Genomic DNA, 21,905 nt, shown 5'->3' on the forward strand with positions numbered 1-21,905 from the left:
TGGGTCTCTAGATTACCAGTCTAGTGACAATACTGCTACACCATCACTTCCCCATTAGTAAACCAGGTGGGTTTTTAACAACAATCTGGTTTTGTTCCAGACTAATTAATTAATTAATTTAAAGTCCCCCAGGTGCAATGGTGGCTTTGAACCCTTTAGCCCCCATGGCCCCTCATATCCCCATGTGGCCTAATGCCCCTCTACCCACTCCCATGGCCACTCAAACCCCATATGGCAACGCTTGCCTCTCTCTCATCCCCATGACCATTTATAGCCTTAATGTCAACTTAGTGCCAACTCATACCAACCCATGCCCCACCAACCACCACTGTTTGGCCTTGCCCCCTCCATGACAACTCACCTAGTATTCACCATGGACAAACCTCAGGAGCCATTCTAACAGAAAATAAAATTACGTGTTTATTAACGTCATCGTTCATTGATAAAAAAAAACTTTCAATACATTGAAATTCCTTAAACCGATCTTTTACAAAAACAAACGTTTCTCCTAAGGACTTAATCTTTTATGAAAACAAACATTTCTAATCTATAATCACTTAGAGCTGTCAATCAAACTGGGACCCCACTGTGATAATGTTAGGCTGTAAAATCAGTCATGCAGCACAAATTGTATAATGACAACCCTCAGGCTTGTGTCAATAGATAGGGTGATTTTTTTTAAACTCAGAACTTTTTTTTAAGTTAAAGCACAACAGAGTTAAATCCCTTGAAAACTTTGACAGTTCTGATGAGCTTTGACAGGTTGGATGAGTTTTTACAGTTCTTTGACAGCTTTGACAGTCCTTTGGTAGCTTTGACAGTTCTTTGACAGATTGGCAGATCTTTGAAAGCTTTGACAGTTTCAATGAGTTTCTGCACTTTTTATGCACAATTGTATCTATTTTTAATAATCCAAATGGGTGCCTTTCCTGCCCCAAAGTGTATCTTACCTATCCCAACGGGTACTTTACCTACCCCAAAAAGTGCGTTACCTCTCCCAAAGGTGACCCAGGATCATATCCAAAGGGATACCTTACCTCTCCCAGGGGGTACCCTGGCTATCCAAACAAATCCAGCAAGTTTAGACTACCTCCCAACTGACCTAATCTGCACACTTTGGGTTTCACATCCCTGGCTACCAAAATCCCAATTCAGTGGAGGCAGCTAATGATTTAAATGGTCAGCTGTCTCTGTAAACTGTGCATGCACGCACCCCAGCCTGACTCCAGTCCCACCCCCACGAAAATAGGGGCAGGACTTAGGATTTTCAGGCTCGTCCATCATTTTCACCACAATGAAGAGGTTCTCCGTTGTGGCAAAAATTCAGGCCTAAATGTTTGATGGTATTGTTGACAGAGGAGAGGTCAAGGAGAAGGAGAAGAGATGATTAGTCACATGTACGTATTAATTTATATCTTTGGTCAGTAAAGCATAACAGTGTAGCCAGATTGGAAAGATGTGGACAGGTTGTATAGAGAAGTGTAATTATAAAGTAAAAATCGTTCTGCGGGCTTTTGAGAGAAAGCAAAGACCAGAGGAAAGTGGATAATTGGAGAGAATTGAGGATTGAGTTTGTTTTGAGAAGATGATGATGGAGTAAGTGTTTTCAAGAGGGTAGAAACAATGCTTAATAATAGAGACAGGTACATTTTGGTGGGAATGGGGTTCAGGAAGTAAATACGGGTAGACAGGAGCAAAAAAAGATCATGGGGCTTCATGGATTGGATGGTTTTAATGACAGCTAAGGGTGCATTGTAGGAGAAACTGTAGAATATTGAGAAAGGTCGGCGCTTGCTCATAGAAGGGCAAAGGTGGAGTGAAGAGATGAAGGAGGTGGGCAAAAGATGAAGATACTGAGGTAACTATATGGATGGTCTGACAGGAAGAAGTCGATGAATTAATTCCATTTAAGGCTCAATGTGATTGAATCAGCTACGCTTTTAACAGTGTAGAGTAAAATCAGATGGAGTGCAAAAATGGTGGCTGAGCCAATCACTTCAGCTTCCAAACAGATGGGTTACGTTCGAATTATCTCTATAATATCTGAGGTACGAGTGGAGGATTACAATTGAGGAAAACCAGAGGAGTTTTCTGAGCCATGAATAATCAACTTACAATGGCCAACTAGCTGGGTTTGTTTTCTTCTTCATTTTTTGTCATGTATTTATTTGCTTATAACATTTTTTTAGCTGTACAAAGTGGACTTTGTAGAGAAGAAATACTGCATTCAGAATGCTAAGGGGACTTTTTTAAGGCATTTGATTGGTTGGTTTGTGGAGATTGCTGATTGGTACTGGTAGTCTTTTCTCTCTGCCCGATGGCAACTGAATATGGTGAGAAAATCAACAAGGTTAACTAATGGATGGTTTATGATGTTACCATAAATTTCAAATGTGACATGATTTTTATGGGCCTCCACAGGAGGGTTTGCAGGTGGGGGACCTGTAAAATTCTCTGGACGGCCTTCCCACTGCTTACCCATCTGCCCCCAACCTATTAGAAATTTTTTGGGTGGTGGGCAAGACCCAGGGCAACACGCCTGACCTCGGTCCAAGTGAGGCCCTTAAGTGGCCAATTATTGACCACTTAGGAACCACTTCCCACCCAACAGCAATTGTAAGGCCGGCGGGAGGAGGTCAGGGACCTGGGGGCGGGGATGCCTGGCAGGTAAGCCTGCTCGGCCCTTGGGCGGGCACCTTCATCACTGGCCCCATTTCCCGATTGGTTCTCCCCAAGGTCTGCCCCCTTGGGGTGTCCCCTGCCCCCTAGCTTTCCAACATGACCCCCACCCATCCACCCCATCTCCCCCACCCAGGGCCTCCCCTCCTGTCCCCACCCTAAGACCCCCGGACTTACCTTTATCCTGGAATCCTGGCACTTAGAATTTCGGGACTGGGGTGTATTCCCAGGAGTGGCCACCGCTTCTGGTAGCACTTCTGATAGCCAGCAGCTCTCTGAGGCAGGATTTCCACCTGGGCCAATCAGTGCTCCATGGAGCATCAAATGGCTGCGTGGCTGTTAGCATCGGTGGGGATGCGCTCTCCACTGAATTTTTTGGTGGTGAGTTGGGAAACCCTGCCATTCAAAATATCCTGCCCATGAACTAGATAAAAAGCTTTTAAGTATAGCACCATACTTATTGTACAAATGGGTTACATATTTACAAAATTAATCTATAAATACTGATTAGTTTGAATTATAGGTATAATGCTAATCTGTTAATTTAAAAGTACTTACTGTGGCAGCTTTACATTATAACATACCAATGATTGAGTAAATATCTAGAAATTAATCTATCTTTTCAGTGGGTTCTGATGGCCATTGTGCTGTTGGCTGGTCTGAGAGCCTATTATGGTCGTATTATGCTTGACGTTATTTGGCCTGCTAAAGACAGGCACAGGTAGTTAATGTCTACTGGTGACAATAATTGGGAGGCAGTAAGGCTTGTTCTTTCTTTGTAATGACCTGATGCTGGCTTCGTCTGAGGTTTAAAAGAATACTTCATTACAAAGTTATTGAGTCACTATCCCATGACAAACAGAGGACATTCCCTGCCCCTCTTCACATGGGGCCACTGTCAAAAGGTATTAATAAGCTTTGCGAAATGCAGACCCATCAGACCTCAATGACTGGCTTAAAGTATTATCTTTTGTGATATATCCACTTTTAAAATGAACACATCTCTACATAATCAAATGGGATTGCAATCTGTTTCACACTTTTTGATCATAAATTTCTCACTTGGCATTTTCTAATGTTAAGCTTGCCAGTCTAACATCTTAATTCTCCTACTCTAACAGTTGGATTCATTCAGCATTCTTCACTCTGCCATGCTTTATTGTTTGAATAAAATACAATTCAGTACAACTGCACTGAGCCCGCAGGGAGTCTCAATGGTACCCCCACAATGTTATACTGCCACAGCCGCCATATTAAAATTGATGCCATGCTATGTCATGTTTTTAAAAATATATATATCGTTAAGAAGAAAGACTCAATAGCTGTGCGCATTTTGCATACAAACACAAATTAGGAGCAGAAGTAAGCCACTTGGCCCCTTGAGCCTGCTCCAACATTCAATAAGACCCTGGATGATCTGAATGTAATCTCAACCCCACATTCCCCTGCCTACCCCCAATCACCTTTCATCCTCTTGTTAATCAAGAATCTGTCTAGCTCACCCTTAAAAATATTCAGGCTCTGCTTTTGAGGAAGAGAGTTCCAAAGACTCACAACCCTCTGAGAGAAAAAAGTTCTCTTCATCTCTGTCTTAAATGAGCGATCCCTTATTTTTAAACAGTGACAACTAGTTCTAGATTCTCCCAGAAGAGGAAACATCCTTTCCATATCCATCCTGTCAAGACCCCTCACAATCTTAATGGTTTCAATTAAGTCGCCTCTTAGTCTTCTGAATTCCAGTGGATACAAGCCTAACCTGTCCAGCCTTTCCTCATAAGACAACCCTCCCATTCCTGGTAGCCTAGTAAACCTTCTCTGAACTGCTTCTAACGCATTTACATCTTTCTTTAAATAAGGAGACCAGTACTGTACAAAATACTCCAGATGTGGTCTCACCAATCCCTGTACAACTGAAGCATAATCTCTCTACTTTTGTAATCAATTCCCCTCACAATAATGATAACATTCTATTAGCTTTCCTAGTTACCTGCTGTACCTGCATACTAACCTTTTATGATTCATGCACTAGGAGACGCAGATCCCTCTGAATCTCAGAGCTCTGCAATCTACCAGCCTTTAGATAATAAGCTTTTATATTCTTCCTGCCAAAATGAACAATTTCACATTTGCCCACATTGTACTCCATTTGCCAGATCTTTGCCCACTCACTTAACCTATCTCTGTCACTTTGTAGCCTCCTAACATTCTCCTCAAAATTTACCTTCCTACATATCTTTATGTCATCAGCAAATTTAGCCACCATTCCTTTGGTCCCTTCATCCAAGTCATTTATATAAATTGTAAAAAGTTGAGTTCCCAGCACTGATCCTTGTGGCACACCACTCGTCACATTCTGTGAACCAGAAAAATACCTATTTATGCCAACTCTCTGCTTCCTATTAGCTAGCCAATCTTCTATCCATGCCAATATGTTACCCCTTACACCATAAGCTTTTATTTTCTACAATAACCAATGGTGTGGCACTTTATCAAATACTTCTTGGAAATCTTAGTATATCCACTGGTTCCCCTTTATCTACAGTGCATGTGAGTCCATCAAAGAGCTCTAATAAATTGGTTAAACATGATTTCCCTTTTACAAAACTATGTTGACTCTGCCTGATTGCCTTGAAGTTTTCTAAGTGCCCTGCTATAACATCTTTAATAAAAGCTTCGAAAATTTTCCCTATTACAGATGATCGGCTAACTGGCCCATAGTTTCCTGCTTTCTGTCTCCCCCCAGTTTTGAATAAAGGAGTTACATTTGCTATTTTCCAATTTAATGGCACCTTCCCTGAATCTAGGGATTTTTGGAAAATTAAAACCAGTGCATCAACTATCTCACTAGCCACTTCTTTCAAGACCTTAGAGTGAAGTCCATTTGGACTTGGGGATTTGTCAGCCCCCAGGCCCAACAATTTGCTCAATACCACTCCCCTAGTGATTATAATTTTCCCGAGTTCCTCCCTCCATTCCATTTCCTGATTTACAGCTATTTCTAGGATGTTACTTGTGTCCTCTATAGTGAAGATCAAAGCAAAATATCTGTTTAATTCATCCGCCATCTCCCTACTTTCCATTATCAATTTTCTAGGTGCACTCTCTATAGGACTGATGCTCACTTTGTTAACTCTTTTCTTATTTAAATTTCTATAGAAACTCTTGCTATCCACCTTTATATTACTAGTTAGCTTTCTCTCATACTCTAATTTTTCCCTCATTAATCCTTTTCTCATTCTTTGCAGTTCCTTATATTCTTTATAACCTTCTGATCTTCCACCGCCTATGCCTTTTCTTTAAGTTGATACTGTTCTTTAACTTTTTTAGTTAATCATGGATAGTGGGCCCTCTCCTTGGAATTTTTCTTTCTCATTGGAATGTATATATTCTGTGTGTTCTGAAATATCCCCTTAAATGTCTGCCACTGAACTTCTATTGACCCATCCTTTAACCTCATTTGCCAGTTCACTTTAGCTAGCTCTGCTTTCATGCCCTCATTATTGCCCTTATTTAAGTTTAAAATACTAGTCTTGGATGCACTTGTTTCTCCCTCAGAATGAATGTAAAATCAAATCATATTATGATCGCTGCTATCTAGGGGTGTCATCACTAGGAGGTTATCAATGATTGTCCAGATGAACATTTTTCAGGTCATATTTTTATATGAGGCATACAGTAGCCAAGCCTGGAATAAATACATCCCCCTTTTAAAGGTCAGTGTATGGTAGTTGATAGAAAGACGTGCCTAAGTTTTGAAGTGAACAATGTGGACATTGAAGTGTCCCACCCAGAGTATGTTGAATCCCTCCAATCAGGGTTTTAAACACATCAGCCCCATCTCTAAGACTGCCTACTTCCACTTTATTTAAATCACCCAAGTCTTCCGCTGCCTCAGCTCATCTGCTGCTCAAACCTCCATCAATTCCTTTGTTACCTCTAGTCTTGACCACTCGTAAATATTTTGGACTGGCGTCCCATTTTCCACCATCCATAAACTCAAGGTCCTCCCAACCTCTGTTGGCCTTGTCCTTACCTGCACAAACTCCAGTTCACCCAACAAACCTGTGCTAGTTGGCATACATTGTTAAGCAACAACTTGATTTTAAAATTCTCATTTTCAAATCCCTCCATGGCCTTATCTCTCCTTATCCTTGTAATCTCCTCTATCCCAACAACATTCCCTCTTGAGCATCTCCAATTTTAATTGTTCTACCATGGGTGACCATGCTTTCAGTGTTAAGGCCCTAAGCTCTGGAATTCCCTCCCTACGCCCAGGGCCAGACGGAGAAATCTGGAGCCCTGGTGATTCTCCTGTTGCTGAGCCCCTTATTTCCCCCTCTCCACTTTAACCCTACCCCCAATCATGCATGATATTTTTTACCCTTTCAAGATTCACGAAACAATCATAGAAAGCTCTTAGTAAAATGGTGATGCCCATTGTTGGCATCTGGTTGCAAATATCATTGGATATATATACGCAGCATGGGTTATTAATGTTAACAGCAGCAACGATATAATGGAGTGTTATTTGTGTGCAGCCTACAGGTGAGCCCACCATAACTAATAAACAAACCAGAGAGTATAAATTTTACTTTAACAGCATCACTCAATATGTTAATTTGGCAGGAAAATAGCCCATTAGCTATTTATAATGCTGTGCAGATGATAACACTGATTTTGGTGTCTGTCTCAGCCCTCATTAACATGTTCTGCGCATTGCACCATATGGACATGGTGACAGTAAATTCATATGCTGAGAAAGATTCAATACTTGCAACCCAGATAAACTGCACAAGGTCTTTTCCATTCTGTAGAAGTTGAAGACTTTCTTCTGCCTGGGTGCATGATATTATTCAATACTAATGTTTCATACAAGGAGTATAATTGGATTCCATTTTATCAATAATCTCACAGGTAGAAAGATCAAATGACTCCCGAGCCACAAAGTGGAATGATTGAACAACGTAGGTCTTCACTGTTAGTGAGAAGTGTTGGAGCCCTCAAGTGCCTCAGTGCAGCACAACTTTTAAGAGGCCAGAGGATAAAGAATAAATGGTTTGCAAATGTATGTGCTTTCTTGATCAACAAGTCTGAAGACCCTGTTGATTACAGCTAATGTCCCAGACACCACAATCACCATCCCTGGGTATGTCCTGTCCCTCTGACAGGACAGACCCAGCTGAGGTGGCGTTACAGTGGTATACAGTCGGCAGAGAGTTGCCCTGGGAGTCTACAACATCGACTCCGGACCCCATGAAATCTCATGGTATCAGGTCAAACATGCTAGATTGGGTTTGCGGCAGGTGGTCAGGGAACCAACAAGAGGGAAAAACATACTTGACCTCATCCTCATCAACCTGCCTGCCACAGATGCATCTATCCATGACAGTATTGGTAGGAGTGACCACTGCATAGTCGTTGTGTAGACGAAGTCTCACCTTTACACTGTGTGGACTACCACCAGTGTTAAATGGGATAGATTTCGAACAGACCTAGCAACTCAAGACTGGGCATCCATGAGGTGCTGTGGGCCATCAGTAGCAGCAGCTTGGGCTCGAACACAATGTATAACCCCGTGGCCCAGCACATCCCCCACTCCACCATTACTGTTAGTCAGGAGATCAACCCTGGTTCAATGAAGAGTGCAGGAGGGCATGCCAGTAACAGCACCAAGCATACCTAAAAATTAGGTGTCAACCTGGTGAAGCTATAGCACAAGACTACTTGCGTGCTAAACAGCATTAGCAGCATAGTGATTGACGGAGCTAAGGGATTCCACAACCAATGGATCAGATCTGAGCTCTGTAGTTCTGCCACAATCAGTCGTGAGTGGTGGTGGACAATTAAATAATTCACTGGAAAAGGAAGCCTCACATATATCCCCATCCTCAATGATGGAGGAGTCCAGTGCACCAGTGCAAAATATTAGGCTGAAACATTTTGCTACAATCGTCAGCCAGAAGTGCCAAATGGATGATCCATTTTGGCCTTCTTTGGAGGACCCCAGCATCACAGATGTCAGTCTTCAGCCAATTTTGTTCACTCCACGTGATATCAAGAAACGGCTGAAGGCACTGGATAGTGCAAAGGCCCTGACAATATTCCGGTAATAGCACTGAAGACTTGCGCTCCAGAGCTTGCTGCACCCCTAGCCAAGCTGTTCCAATACAGCTACAACACTGGCATTTTGATTTAATGTTTGTAAGTTTCCTTTAAATTTTGTCTGTTGCCTTTTCAGCTTCCCTTTAAGGGGCTGCCTTTTAATTTGTCCCTGATTTGTTAATTTAATTTATTTGCTTTTGACTCAAAAGAGTTATAACACTGGCATTTACCCAGCTATGTGGAAAATTGCCCAGGAAAGTCCTGTACTCAAAAAGCAGGACAAACCCAACCTGGCCAGTTACCTCCCCGTCAGTCTACTCTTGATCATCAATAAATAATGGAAGGAGTCATCAACGGTGCTATCAAGCAGCACTTGCTTAGCAATAATCTGCTCACTGATGCCCAATTTAGGTTCTGCCAGGGCCACTCAGTTCCTGACCTCATTAAAGCCTTGGTTCAAACATGGAGAAAAGAGCTGAATTCCTGAGGTGAGATGAGGGTGACTACCCTTGACATCAGGCCGCATTTGACCGAGTGTGACATCAAGGAGCCCTAGCAAAACTGGAGTCAGTGGGAGTCGGGGAAAACTCTCCACTGATTAGAGTCATACCTAGCACAAAGGAAGATGGTTGTTGTCATTGGAGGTCAGTCACCTCACCTCCAGGACATGACTGCAGGGTAGTGTCCTTGGAACAACCATCTTCAGCTGCTTCATCAATGACCTTCCTTCCATCATAAGATCAGAGGTGGGGGTGTTCACTGATGATTGCGCAATTTTCAGCACCATTTGCAACTCCTCAGTTCCTAAAGCAGTCCATGTCCAAGTGCAGCAAGACCTGGACAATATCCAGGCTTGGACTGACAAGTGGCTGGAATATTCGCGCCACACAAGTGTCAGCCAATGACCATCTCCAACAAGAGAGAATCTGACCATCAACCCTTGACGTTCAACGGCATTACCATCACTGACTTCCCCACTATCAACACCATGGGGGGGTTACCATTGACCACAAACTGGACTGGACTAGCAACATAAATACTATGGCTACTAGAGCAGGTCAGAGGCTAGGAATCGCTTAACGATTAACTCATCTCCTGACTCCCCAAAACCTGACCGCCATCTACAAAGCACAAGTGAGGAATGTGATTGAATACTCCCCACTTGCCTGGATGAGTACAGCTTCCACAACACTCAAGAAGCTTGATACCATCCAAGACAAAGCAGCCCGCTTGATTGGCATCACATCCACAAATATTCGCTCCCTCCACCACCGACGCACAGCAGCAGTGGGTACCAACTACAAGATGCACTGCAGAAATTCACCAAGGCTCCTTAGACAGCACCTTCCAAACCTACGACCAGTACCATCTAGAAGATCAAGGGCAGCAGATAGGTGGGAACACCACCACTTTGAACTCCCCTCCAAGCCACTCATCATCCTGACTTGGAAACATATCACCATTCCTTCACTGTCACTGGGTCAAAATCCTGGAACTCCCCCCCTAACAGCACTGTGGGTATACCTACACCACATGGACTGCAGCAGTTCAAGAAGGCAGCTCACCACCACCTTCTCAAGGGCAACTAGGGATGGGCAATAAATGCTGGCCCAGCCAGCGAAGCACACATCCTGTGAATGAATAAAAAAAAAATTACAATATATTTTCAATATCTACCGTGCAGCACAATTTTATCATGATATTTCAATACCTTAAAAAACTCATAAAAAGCACCAAGGTAGAGTGGGATAATAATTAAGTGGACAAAAGGACAAGATTAAAGTCAATGGAAAAGATTCCTGAGAACCATGTGCAGTGTAAAACATGCTTCTGATTCACTATGAACCCATCACGCACTCCTGTCTTGGCAATTTCACCACATAAACCTGCTCACAGTAAACTTCCGTTAGCAACAAAATAAACAGAGCTCCAGCCATGATTCCATCCTCTGTTTGTAAGATAATTATGGACAACAAAGGCCATCTAGTCCAATTCATCTCATCCGTCCAGAATGATATAAGAACATACATATTGGGAGCAAGAGTAAGCCAGTAAGCCATTTGGCCCCTCGAGCCTGCTCCGCCATTTGATAGAATTGCCTGCATTATACCAATGACTGCAACTCAAAAGTATTTAATTAGCTATAAAATGATTTGGGACATCATGAAAGGTGCTGCATAAATGTAGGTTTTGTCTTTCTTTCATTACAACTGCATGCGGGGGCAGAGTGACTATAGCAATGGTGGAATTGGAGGTCCAATGTTGATTCTCTAATGTTAATTAATCACAGAGCAATCAACTGATGTTAGGAAAGTGGCTACAAAGAAAGCACTACCTTTACAAAACAATTCAATTCTGTAGCTAACCTCCCCCAGCCCTCCTCAAACCTCCCCCAAAACCTGTTCCAATTTCCCCTCTCTAACTACACCCCAACCCCCTCCAACCCCCATCCAACCACCCTTCTAACCTCCCCTATCACCCCTCCAATCACCCCCAAAACCCTTCATCTAACCACTCCAAACCCTCACCCAATCTCCCCCTCTAACCTCCCCATGAAACCCCTTCCAACCTCCCCACAAACTCCCCCCTAACCACCCCACACTAATATCCACCCCAAACCCCCAAAGCACCCTCCTCCAATCTCCTCCGCCACACCCCAACCCCTCCAATCTCCCCCAGCCTCCCTCAACCCCTCTAACTCCCCACAAATGCCCCCCACCAATGCCTACCCCAACCCCCTAACACACTCCTCCAACCTCCCTCACCCACTCTCCCACCACCTCCAATCTCCCCCACCCCATTAAAACCCCTTCCTACACCCTGAAATCTCCCCCACCTCATCACCCTCCAACCTCCCTCACCTTCCTCCAACCTCCCCCAACTCTCTCTAACCTTCCCCCACCCTCCCCCCACTCCCATCCAACCTCTCTCCAAACCCCTCCAACCTTGCAGCGACCATAATATAATAGAATTCTTCATCAAGATGGAGAGTGACGTAGTTTATTCTGAGACTTGGGTCCTGAATCTTTATAAAGGAAACTACAATGATATGAGGTGCAAGTTGGCTATGATGGATTGGGAGACGTTACTTAAAGGGATGGCGGTGAATAGGCAATGGTAAGCTTTCAAAGAGTGCGTGGATGAGCTGTAACAATTGTTTATTCCTGTCTGGCGCAAATGTAAAACAGGAAAGGTGGCCAAACCATGGCTTACAAGGGAAATTAGAGATAGTATCAGATGCAAGGCAGAGGCACACAAATTGGCCAGAAAAAAATGAGGATTGGAAGCAGTTTAGAATTCAGCAAAGGAGGACCAAGGGATTGATTAAGAAGGGAAAAATAGAGTACGAGAGTAAGCTTGCAGGGAACACAAAGATTGACTGTAAAAGTTTCTATAGGTATGTGAAGAGAAAAAGATTGGTGAAGATAAATGTAGGTCCCTTACAGTCAGAAACAGGGGAATTTATAATGGGGAACAAAGAAATGGCTGACCAACTAAATACATACTTTGGTTCTGTCTTCACAAAGGAGGACACTAATAACATACCAGAAATGCAGGTGAACACAAGGTTTAGTGAGAGGGAGTAACTAAAAGAAATCAGTATTAGTAGGGAAATGGTGTTGGGGAAATTGATGGGATTGAAGTCTGCTAAATCCCGGGGCCTGATAATCTACATCCCAGAGTACTTAAGGAAGTGGCCTTAGAAATAACGGATGCATTGGTGGTCATCTTCCAAGATTCTATAGACTCTAGAACAGTTCCTACAGATTGGAGGGTAGCTAATGTAACCCCACTATTTAAAAAGGGAGGCAGAGAGAAAACAGGGAATTATAGACCAATCAGCCTGACGTCGGTAGTGGGGGAAATGCTAGAGTCCATTTTAAAAGATTGAATAGCTGAGCATGTGGAAAACAGTGGCAGAATCAGACAGTCAGCATGGATTTATGAAAGGGAAATCATGCTTGACAAATCTACTGGAATTTTTTGGAGATATAACTAGTAGAGTTGGTGAGGGGGAGCCAGTAGATGTGGTTTATTTGGACTTTCAGAAGGCTTTCGACAAAGTCCCGCAAGAGATTGGCATGTAAAATTAAAGCGCATGGGATTGGGGGTAATGTATTGAGATGGATAGAAAACTGGTTGGCAGACAGGAAACAAAGAGTAGGAATAAACGGGTCTTTTTCCGAATGGCAGGCAGTGACTAGGGGGTACCGCAGGGACCCCGGTTATTCATAATATATATTAATGATTTAGATGAGGGAATTAAATGTAATATCTCCAAATTTGCAGATGACACAAAGCTGGGTAGGAGGGTGAGCTGTGAGGAGGATGCAGAGATGCTTCAGTGTGGTTTGGACAAGCTGAGTGAGTGGGCAAATGCATGGCAGATGCAGTATAATGTGGATAACTGTGAGGTTATCCATTTTGGTAGCAAAAGCAGGAAGGCAGATTATTATCTGAATGGCTATAAATTGAGAGAGGGGAATGTGCAACGAGACCTGGGTGTCCTTGTACACCAGTCACTGAAGGTAAGCATACAGGTGCAGCAGGCGGTAAAGAAGGCAAATGGTGTGTTGGCCTTCAAGGCCAACTCCCGCCCACTCTCCCAAGACCCCCCCCGACCCCCACCTCCCTCCAAACATTTCCCAACCTCTCCTACTTACTTCACCCTTCCCCACACCCCTCCAACCTCCCAACCATCCCAACCGCTAACATCCCCACTTGCCCCTGAACACCCCTCACCAACATACCCCAATCTCCCCTACCTCCCTCCAACCTTCCCCCAACCCGATCCCCCTCCAACCTCCCCTCACCTCCAATGTCACCGCATCCCCTACAACCTTCACCACCCCCCCAGCCCCACCCCACAACCCCAACCCCTTCAACCTTCCCCCAACTCCCAATCTCATCCCACCTCACCACCCTCCAAATGTTTTAAGCTGGTCTTTAAGGTCTGAAGGTCTGGCTGGACGACTTGAGAACCCTGTGCCCAGGCCCATCACTAGCCTGCGGGCCTAGTTGTTTGGCACCGTCTGCACACCCTTCACTCCCGGGCCCTGCTTACACCCCTCTGCCTCGCTACCCCTCTTTTCTCCTTTAAGATTCTCCTTAAAATCTAGTCAAGCTTTTGGCCATCTGCCCTAATATCTCCTTCCATGTATAGCTTAGTATCAAATGTGGCCTAATAACTTCTCTGAAATCCCTCGAGATGTTTTATTACATTACTTTGCTGTGCGAAATCAAGTTGTTGTTGTTACTGCTGTTGCATCTATTACTGCCAGTTACATAAAGATGATCAAAGTTTCTGCCAACCGCACTCTGTGAATCCTCTCCCCGCCCTCAGTTTCATGTTTCCCCCAGCTCCTGGGTGGCCTCCTAATTCTTAAAAAATATTTCACAACTGCTGGCATGAAATCATGAGCAAAGATACTCAACAACAGAGAATCAGAACTTTAGGAGTTAACTGCAGATGTCATGTGACCAGGTGCCCCATGATCAAACCTCCAGGACCATCTTTAACCCCACATTGAGTTGGCTACTCTAAACATACTAATAGGGACCTACACCCATTTTAGGTCCCAGACCAGAAATTGATTTACATTGAATGCAGCAGTTGTTGGGCCCACTGTGTTCAGCATTGCCAGCTCTACATTTACAGTGCTTCTTAAAAGAACCGCTGAAGGCTGCCACCAAAATGGTAAGTTTATCCCAAAAAAGGTAAGTTTATCCCAAAAGTACTGCCCTGAATATGGATCCGTGATTGTCCTGATGTCCTCCATCTCCTCCCTTGGACTCATCAAATCTGCGGCCAGCATTCCAGCTAAACAGTCATGCTGCCCACCCCCTGTGCCCCCGCCTACAATTGGCGAGCTGCCTCTGTGATTACAACTGGCACCCAGTTTGCTATGCTCCTGCTGCCAACTACTTTCATCATCTGCAGTGTTTGCTGATCCAGACTGTGACCCTTTTTAGGCTCCATGGAGCCTAAATTTCAATCTAATTTCCAGGTCACCTGTGTTCACTTTGTACAGTTGGTTACTAATTTAAGTATTTATGCAAAACACTAAGCATTTAAATGAAGCCAAACCCCGGTGCAATTGAAGTAAATGTCACCAATGAACTTGGGAACACGATTGAGATGCTGCATTAGTCATACAGCACAGCTGGATGTGACTTATCCCTTTCACACTGTGCAGGGAAACAGCACTCAATTAAAAACAACAGGGGTATTTTTCACTTTGGGCACAGTCAGAAGACTGCCAGTAATGGATCCACCGTCATTTTACACCCTGCTTGATTTTCCTTTCCATTTCTTTTGTATTGAGACTGTTACCATCTATACTAAGTTAAAATCGGCTAAGTTAAAATGGCCGCTCCGCAGGATGCCCTTTCAATAAACTGAAGACAGACGTATGATCGAGAGTTGTTGTTCAGGTTCTCTCACCTTTCAGCTGGAGCAGGATGTGTGGCAATGAAAGGTTCGTCAAACTGGATCCCACACCCAAAATTGTATCCAAGTTACCAATCATATCTGCATCTGAATTTCCTGCTCTTGAACAAGATTGTCTGAAGAATGGAGAACAAAGTAGGGTGGGGCAGTGGGGGAAGGGCAGGAAGAAGGGAAAGCTTTCTGCCCATGGTCAAGTTCAACTCCTGACAAGTTGTCTGATGAGAGTTAAAAATGAATGGAGGAAGAAAGGAAAATAATTGAAGGAAAACAATAAATTGTAAGATTAAATAAAATCAAATTTGTTGCTTCTGTCCTTGACTGCCAACTGCATGCCTTGTGTCAATTCCTTTAATCCTGATGCAGACTTTAATATTTATTCAGTTCTTTGTGTTTACAAAACATGTATTTCTTTAATGTCTGAATAATGTGCGAACAGTTTATTTTCACTGTATATTTAAGGATCAAACTATAAAATCTGCCACAGATATGTCATGGACCCATCACCATGACAACGGGCACAACACGTGATGTAGAAGCAGGCCTTTCACTAGTAATTTCTTGCAGCAAACCAAGGCGATTGGAACAAATCTCTGCATGTACTGCTGTAAAACCTTCACCAATTAAATTTGCCCAGCCATAAATTAGCACTTTATAAATCAAACACCTCAAATACACGCTCCTGTTTTGTAGATAATGCTGTTCTGTTAAAGAAAGGTTGGAGGACATTTACCAAATACTAAAGATCCTTAATGTCTTCTATCAAAAACAAAAATGATCCTGCAGCAGTGCACAAATTTATTGCTGCAGAATTCTTTTCGAAATGCCAGAAGAATTATGCATTAAAGTGTTTTTTAAAAAACTTTTCTTCACTAATCTTTACCACTCATTGTGCTAGTTTCTACGTTTCAAGCAGTCTCCTTGCTTAGCTATATAATTCTTAAGGTACCGATAATGTAGTCCTGCCACAGAGGGACTGGAACCACTGCTGTTTAAGTGCTGCATGACCTTGGACAATAATGTGCGATCAGCCTATTCATATTTTATTGAGGCACTCACTACACAGAGTGCATGGCACGCTGGGAATGCATATGCATCTGGACAGGAGTAACTGATACCAGCAGCTATTAAAGGGTTGCTGGTTACCCTTAAAACTGTCCTGCCACTGAAGTGAGGGAGAATCGGCCAAAGCAAAGGCAGCCACGAGGACTGTTCCACTCTCAATAATTTTGGATGCAATGCAATGAAGTGTAGTCATTTTTGGAGCAGAGAGCCAACCGTCGAGAGAGAGAAGCCTGAATGGGGTAGACTGACAGCGTGTACACCAATCTGCAGGTCCTTGGAAAGTTTCCAATGCAAGTGTTGTCAATTTTGCTTTACTTCACAGTGTTACCTTCTAAAGCATGTTCAAGAGCATTTACTACAACTTGATGAATACCACACAGGGAGAATACATAGCACTCTGGTAAACTATTCAGGTACTTTCTAATTACACAGGTATGCCCAGGTTTCAGCAGGAGGTTTTGAAGTGTGTTTGTTATGTGGCAACTTAAAGGTCACAAAGAGCACTCACCAAGCACAGTGCCAATACAAGACATGCTGCACACTCGTGGAGAAACACAAAATGGCTTTGTCCTGAGCACTTGGATGACAAACATTTTCTTTCATTACTTATTGGAGCAAATTTCTGTTTTGTACCTGCTTGTGGGAAACGACAGCTCATAACAAGCGCCAGCATGTGCAGAATGAGGGAGGGGCTCATAAGAATGTAATATCATAAGAAGTAGGAGCAGGAGTAGGCCATTTGGTCCCCTCAGGCTTGGTCTGTCATTCAAAGGATCATGACTGATCTGATTGTAGCCTTAATGCCACTTTCCTGCCTGCTCACCATAACCCTTATAGATCAAAACTCTGCCTAATTCAGCCTTGAATATATTCAATGATCCAGCCTCCACTGCTCTTTGGAGTAGAGAATTACAAAGGTTAATGTAGACCTGAGAGAAAAAAATCCTCCTTGTCTCCATCTTAAATGGATGACCCCTTATTTTGAAACTGTGACCCCTAGCATATGCCTCCATGAAAGGAAACATTCTCTCAGCATCTACCCAGACAAGCACCCTCAGAATCTTATATATTTCAATAAGATCACCTCTCATTCTTCTATGCTCCAATGAGTTTAAGCCCAACCTGCTCAGCCTTTCCTCATGAGACAACTTCTCATCCCAGGAATCTGTCTAGTGAACCTTCTCTGAACTGCCTCCAATGCAAGTATATTCCTCCTTAAATAAGAAGACCAAAATTGTACCTAGTACTCCAGGTATGGACTCACCAATGCCCTGCACAGTTGTAGCAAGACTACTTTTATACTCCAATCCCTTTGCAAGAAAGACCAACATCCCGTTTGCCTTCCTAATTACCTGCTGCACCTACATGATAACTTTTAGTAATTCATGTATGAGGACTGTATCACAACATTCTGTAATCTCTCTCCATTTAAATAATATCCTGCTCAACTAACTTCAGATTTTTCATCTGGAAATGGTGAAAGTTTTTAACGGAGGCAACGGGGGTCTTGCCTCCCGGCTAGAGCTCGCTAGATCCCTGTGTCACCCCTTTTTGGCCATATTAAGTGCCTCTCAGGCACTTAATTGGATAGCGATGGGCCTATCCCAGGCTCAAGGACCCAGGGGGCAGAGGCCCTGCCAGTTGAGAGTTGCCGGTCAATCAGAGGCCAGCAGATCTATTGAACGGAGATGCCACTGTGGAGGCAGTGGCTGCCGCTAGCACCGCACCCACTTGAGGCCCAGGTGGATCTGAGGCCACAGTTGAGTAATGGAGGCATGGGGGTTGCGAGGTGGGTGTCATGGGAGGGTGATGGCTGTTCTCAGCAAGGACAGGGGTTGGCTCTCAGCGGGGCCTTCACTATTCCCGATGCTTGGACCCCAAGGGCAGGCACTGAGTACCTTTGAAGAGAGGGAGTCAGCCCCCCACTCCAGATAACAAAACCAACCCCGCATGTTTGCTTGCTATGCTACCCGCATAAGAAGGCCCCTGCCTGATGTTGGGTTAATATAAGTAATGGCCGAATGAGGCTTTGGGACCTCAGTTGGTAGCGGGGCGGGAAGGCCATCCATGAGCCTTCCCACCCCAGACTTAATTGGGTTGGAGGCAGGAAGATGGAGGATTCTCCACTTGCCTCCCTCCCACCTGATTAAATGCCCCCTGCCACCAAACTCACTATTCTGGAGGGCATTAAATTCCATCTGGTGAGCCTGTGACAATAAAGGGAGTGGTAGAACATGAAGCCAGGAGTCTCCCCAAAACTTATGACTAGTATCAGCTGTTCATCATTCTTAACCCCCTCCTTCATGCAGGCATCACAATTTTTTTTTTATTCATTCATGGGATGTGGGCTTCGCTGGCTGGGCCAGCATTTATGGCCCATCCCTAGTTGCCCTTGAGAAGGTGACGGTGAGCTGTCTTCCCAAGGGCAACTAGGGATAGGCAATAAATGCTGGCCCAGCCAGCGAAGCCCACATCCTATGAATGAGTAAAAAAATAAATATTGTGATGTGTGCATGAAAGAGGAAGTTAATATCTTGCTATGTAAGCTCAGTTTCAAGTGGTGTCTTACTGACAGAATACCAAAATGATGGAAGTCTATTCCTAGTCTCAACTGAACACCTCAGACACTCTACATTACTCATTCTTATGGTGGTAAGAACAGCTATATTCACACGGTGAAGTCAGTTAATCGCAGGAGAGTGCTTTTAGTGAAGCACAAGCTACAGGTGAAGAGGTGCAACATACTGAACAACATGGGGCCTCTTTCCATTGCTAAATTCCATGTGTGACCTTATAAAAATAACTACATGTATTTATATAGCACGTTTAATGTTGCAAAATGTCCTGGGGTGCTCCACAGCAGCTTTATCAGACAAAATGTGACACTGAGGTCAGAATTTTCCATGCCCGCTGGCATTGGGTATGTTTGGCGACATGAGCAGACAATATAATGACAGCGCCAAAAATCGGTGTCAAAATGTTGTGAAACCAGTTTCCAATCGTCCTCTCCGCCCATCAATGGTGGGCCCGCTTCCCGCCATTGGACGTCAGGAACCGCATTGTAATACATCTGCATATCATTTTAAGCCCAACCCACCAGAATCATCTGAGTGTGTTGGCGTGGGTACACTGTGACGTGTTTCAAAACAGCATAAATAAGGTGAGCACTTGGCGGACTGCCCTTTAAGAGGAATTCAGAAGTGAACATGCAGTAAGGTTGCGCAGCGCTCACCAGAGTCCCCTGTTGGATTTCAAGATAGCAGAGACTTAGGGGTGACAAGGGCTGCACTGCGGTTGAGGTGACTTTGGTGGGGGTCGGGGGGGGGGGGGTGTGGTTAGGGTGGTAAGGGCTGCCCTGCGGTTCATTTGTCTTGCGGGAGGGGACAAGGGCTGCACTGTGATTGATGGTCATGCACAAGCACCTGCAGGGTCAGGGGGAGGGAAACAGCCACGCATTAGGGAAACCTTGTATAAAGTGACCATTCCTCCGCACCTGAGACAGTTCAGGCGCAGCCACATTGATATGATTGGAGTCGGGCCTCTAGCTTACCTGCCCACTCAAGTAAAGCAGAGGCATCAAAGTGTCACCAAAAGCTCCTGAACTTTTCACCCCTTAAGCACGGACTGCAAACTAATGAGAATGGACTTTAGTGGAATTTAGTGGACTGCAGATCAGTTGGAAGTCTGTGTATGTACAATCTCCTCACTAAAGCTGGCCATGGAGCAGTTACTGGTGGAGGTGCTCACAAACCCTTGCAATGTCATCATCCTGGTTTGGACCAGTGTCCCCCATGGTTCAAGCTAACAGTGCAGCCTTGCAGCGTGGGTTGGGAGAATGCCTGCAATTGAGCTGAGAGCACAGCAAGCAGTCCAATGGGCGAAATGGCCAGGTGGAGTGGGGCAGAAGTGGGTGGGGTTTCAGGCGGCCATGCAGCTCATAAACTCTGGCCATCCAAGTGGTGGCCAGCGCTCTTCGGCATGCATTAAGGGGCCTTCAGACTTAACTAAGAAAGGTTCTTAGTACAGCCACGCTAACCCATACGTCTCTCCGTTTCATCCTGCAGGAGGAGTACATCAGGAGCATAGAGTCTGGTGACCTAGCTGAATGCCTCATGGCTTACAGGGAGCAGGGATGAAGGAGAAGAAAGTGGCGGAGGTGCTTGGCATAGGGAGGAGCAGCACCCTCTTAAAGAAGGGGCGGCTGGAGCTCCAACAAACTTTGCTGAAGAGCCGCAGTGAACTGCTGCTGGTTGGCACATAGCTAGATCCAGGATCTTTAGATGCCGCCTTTCATTCCTGCAGATGACCAAACACCAATGTTGCTGAAGACTGGGCATGTCTAGGGAACTGTTCGGTCACGTCTGCCACCTGCTGCAGGATTTGGTGCCATGGGGAGAGAGAAGGCATCCACTTTCCATTTCCATGAAAGTGACCACAGCACTCAATTTGTACCCCGGTGGCTCCTTTCAGGGCTCCACAGGTGACCTCTGTGGGATATCGCAAGCCTCCACTCACAAATACACCCATGAGTTCACGGATGCCACCTTCGTGAAGACACACAACTGTGCATTTTGCTGGGGATCAGGACAGTCAGGATGCAAGAGCGCTGCGATTTGCCCAGATCTCAGGTTTCCCACAGGTGCAGGGTGCCATAGACTGCACTCACATGGCGCTCAGATCGCCTTGTCAAGAAGCGTCAACTACGTCAACCACAAGGGCTTCCACTTGCTGAATGTTCAGCTGGAGTGCAACCACTAGAAATGCATTCTGCAGGTGTGCGCACGGTTCCCAGGGAGTGCTTATGACTCCTACATCCTTAGCAGATCTCAGATCCCTGACATCTTTCAGGGTCCAGAGAGGCTGCAGTGTTGGCTCCTTGGCGACAAGGGCTACCCACACGAAATGTGGCTGATGACACACGTGGTGTGGCCTCAGACTGCAGCAGAGTCAAGGTATAACGAGGTTTGTGCTGCAACTGTCACCTTTGTGGAGCAAAACATCAGGATACTGAGCAATATAGTCCGCAGAGGGTGTTACACGTTGTCGTCACCTGCTTCGCCCTTTACAACCTGGCGCTGCAATGGGGAGACGAGCTGGCTGAGGAGGAGATGGAGGAGCTGCATGCCTCTTCCAATGAGGAGGACGTTGATGGAGATGAGGGTGAGGACATCCTTGATTACGATGACAAAGGCGATGAGGCCACTGCACTGGTCAGATGAGGCAGGTGCATTCAGGAGGTCCTCATAGCTGTTAGATTTGTGGAGGATGATGACGTCATGCAGTGAGGAGACACCACAAGATCCTCACATTGCATCTGTGAATGTTTGACTCCAGTCTGGCTGATGGCAGCGCACGTACTGTCTATGATAAGACTCCTGTCATGAAGGCACAGTGCAGGCCCTAATAGTCGCTTGATTCCAGGAGGATGATGACGACATGCAGTGAAGATGCTCCATAGAACTTCACATAAACGGAGAATGTTTGACTCCTGTTTGGCATAGGGCAGCTCACTTGTGCTCTGTGATCAGGGTCATATTATGGAGATGCAGCTGTGAAACTTTAAATGCACCTGACCCTTTGTCCGCCTTCAGCACCTGACCCCTTCAGGAGC

Source organism: Carcharodon carcharias, chromosome 16 (genome assembly GCF_017639515.1).
Source record: "Carcharodon carcharias isolate sCarCar2 chromosome 16, sCarCar2.pri, whole genome shotgun sequence".
In the NCBI taxonomy this organism is placed as follows: Eukaryota; Metazoa; Chordata; class Chondrichthyes; order Lamniformes; family Lamnidae; genus Carcharodon; species Carcharodon carcharias.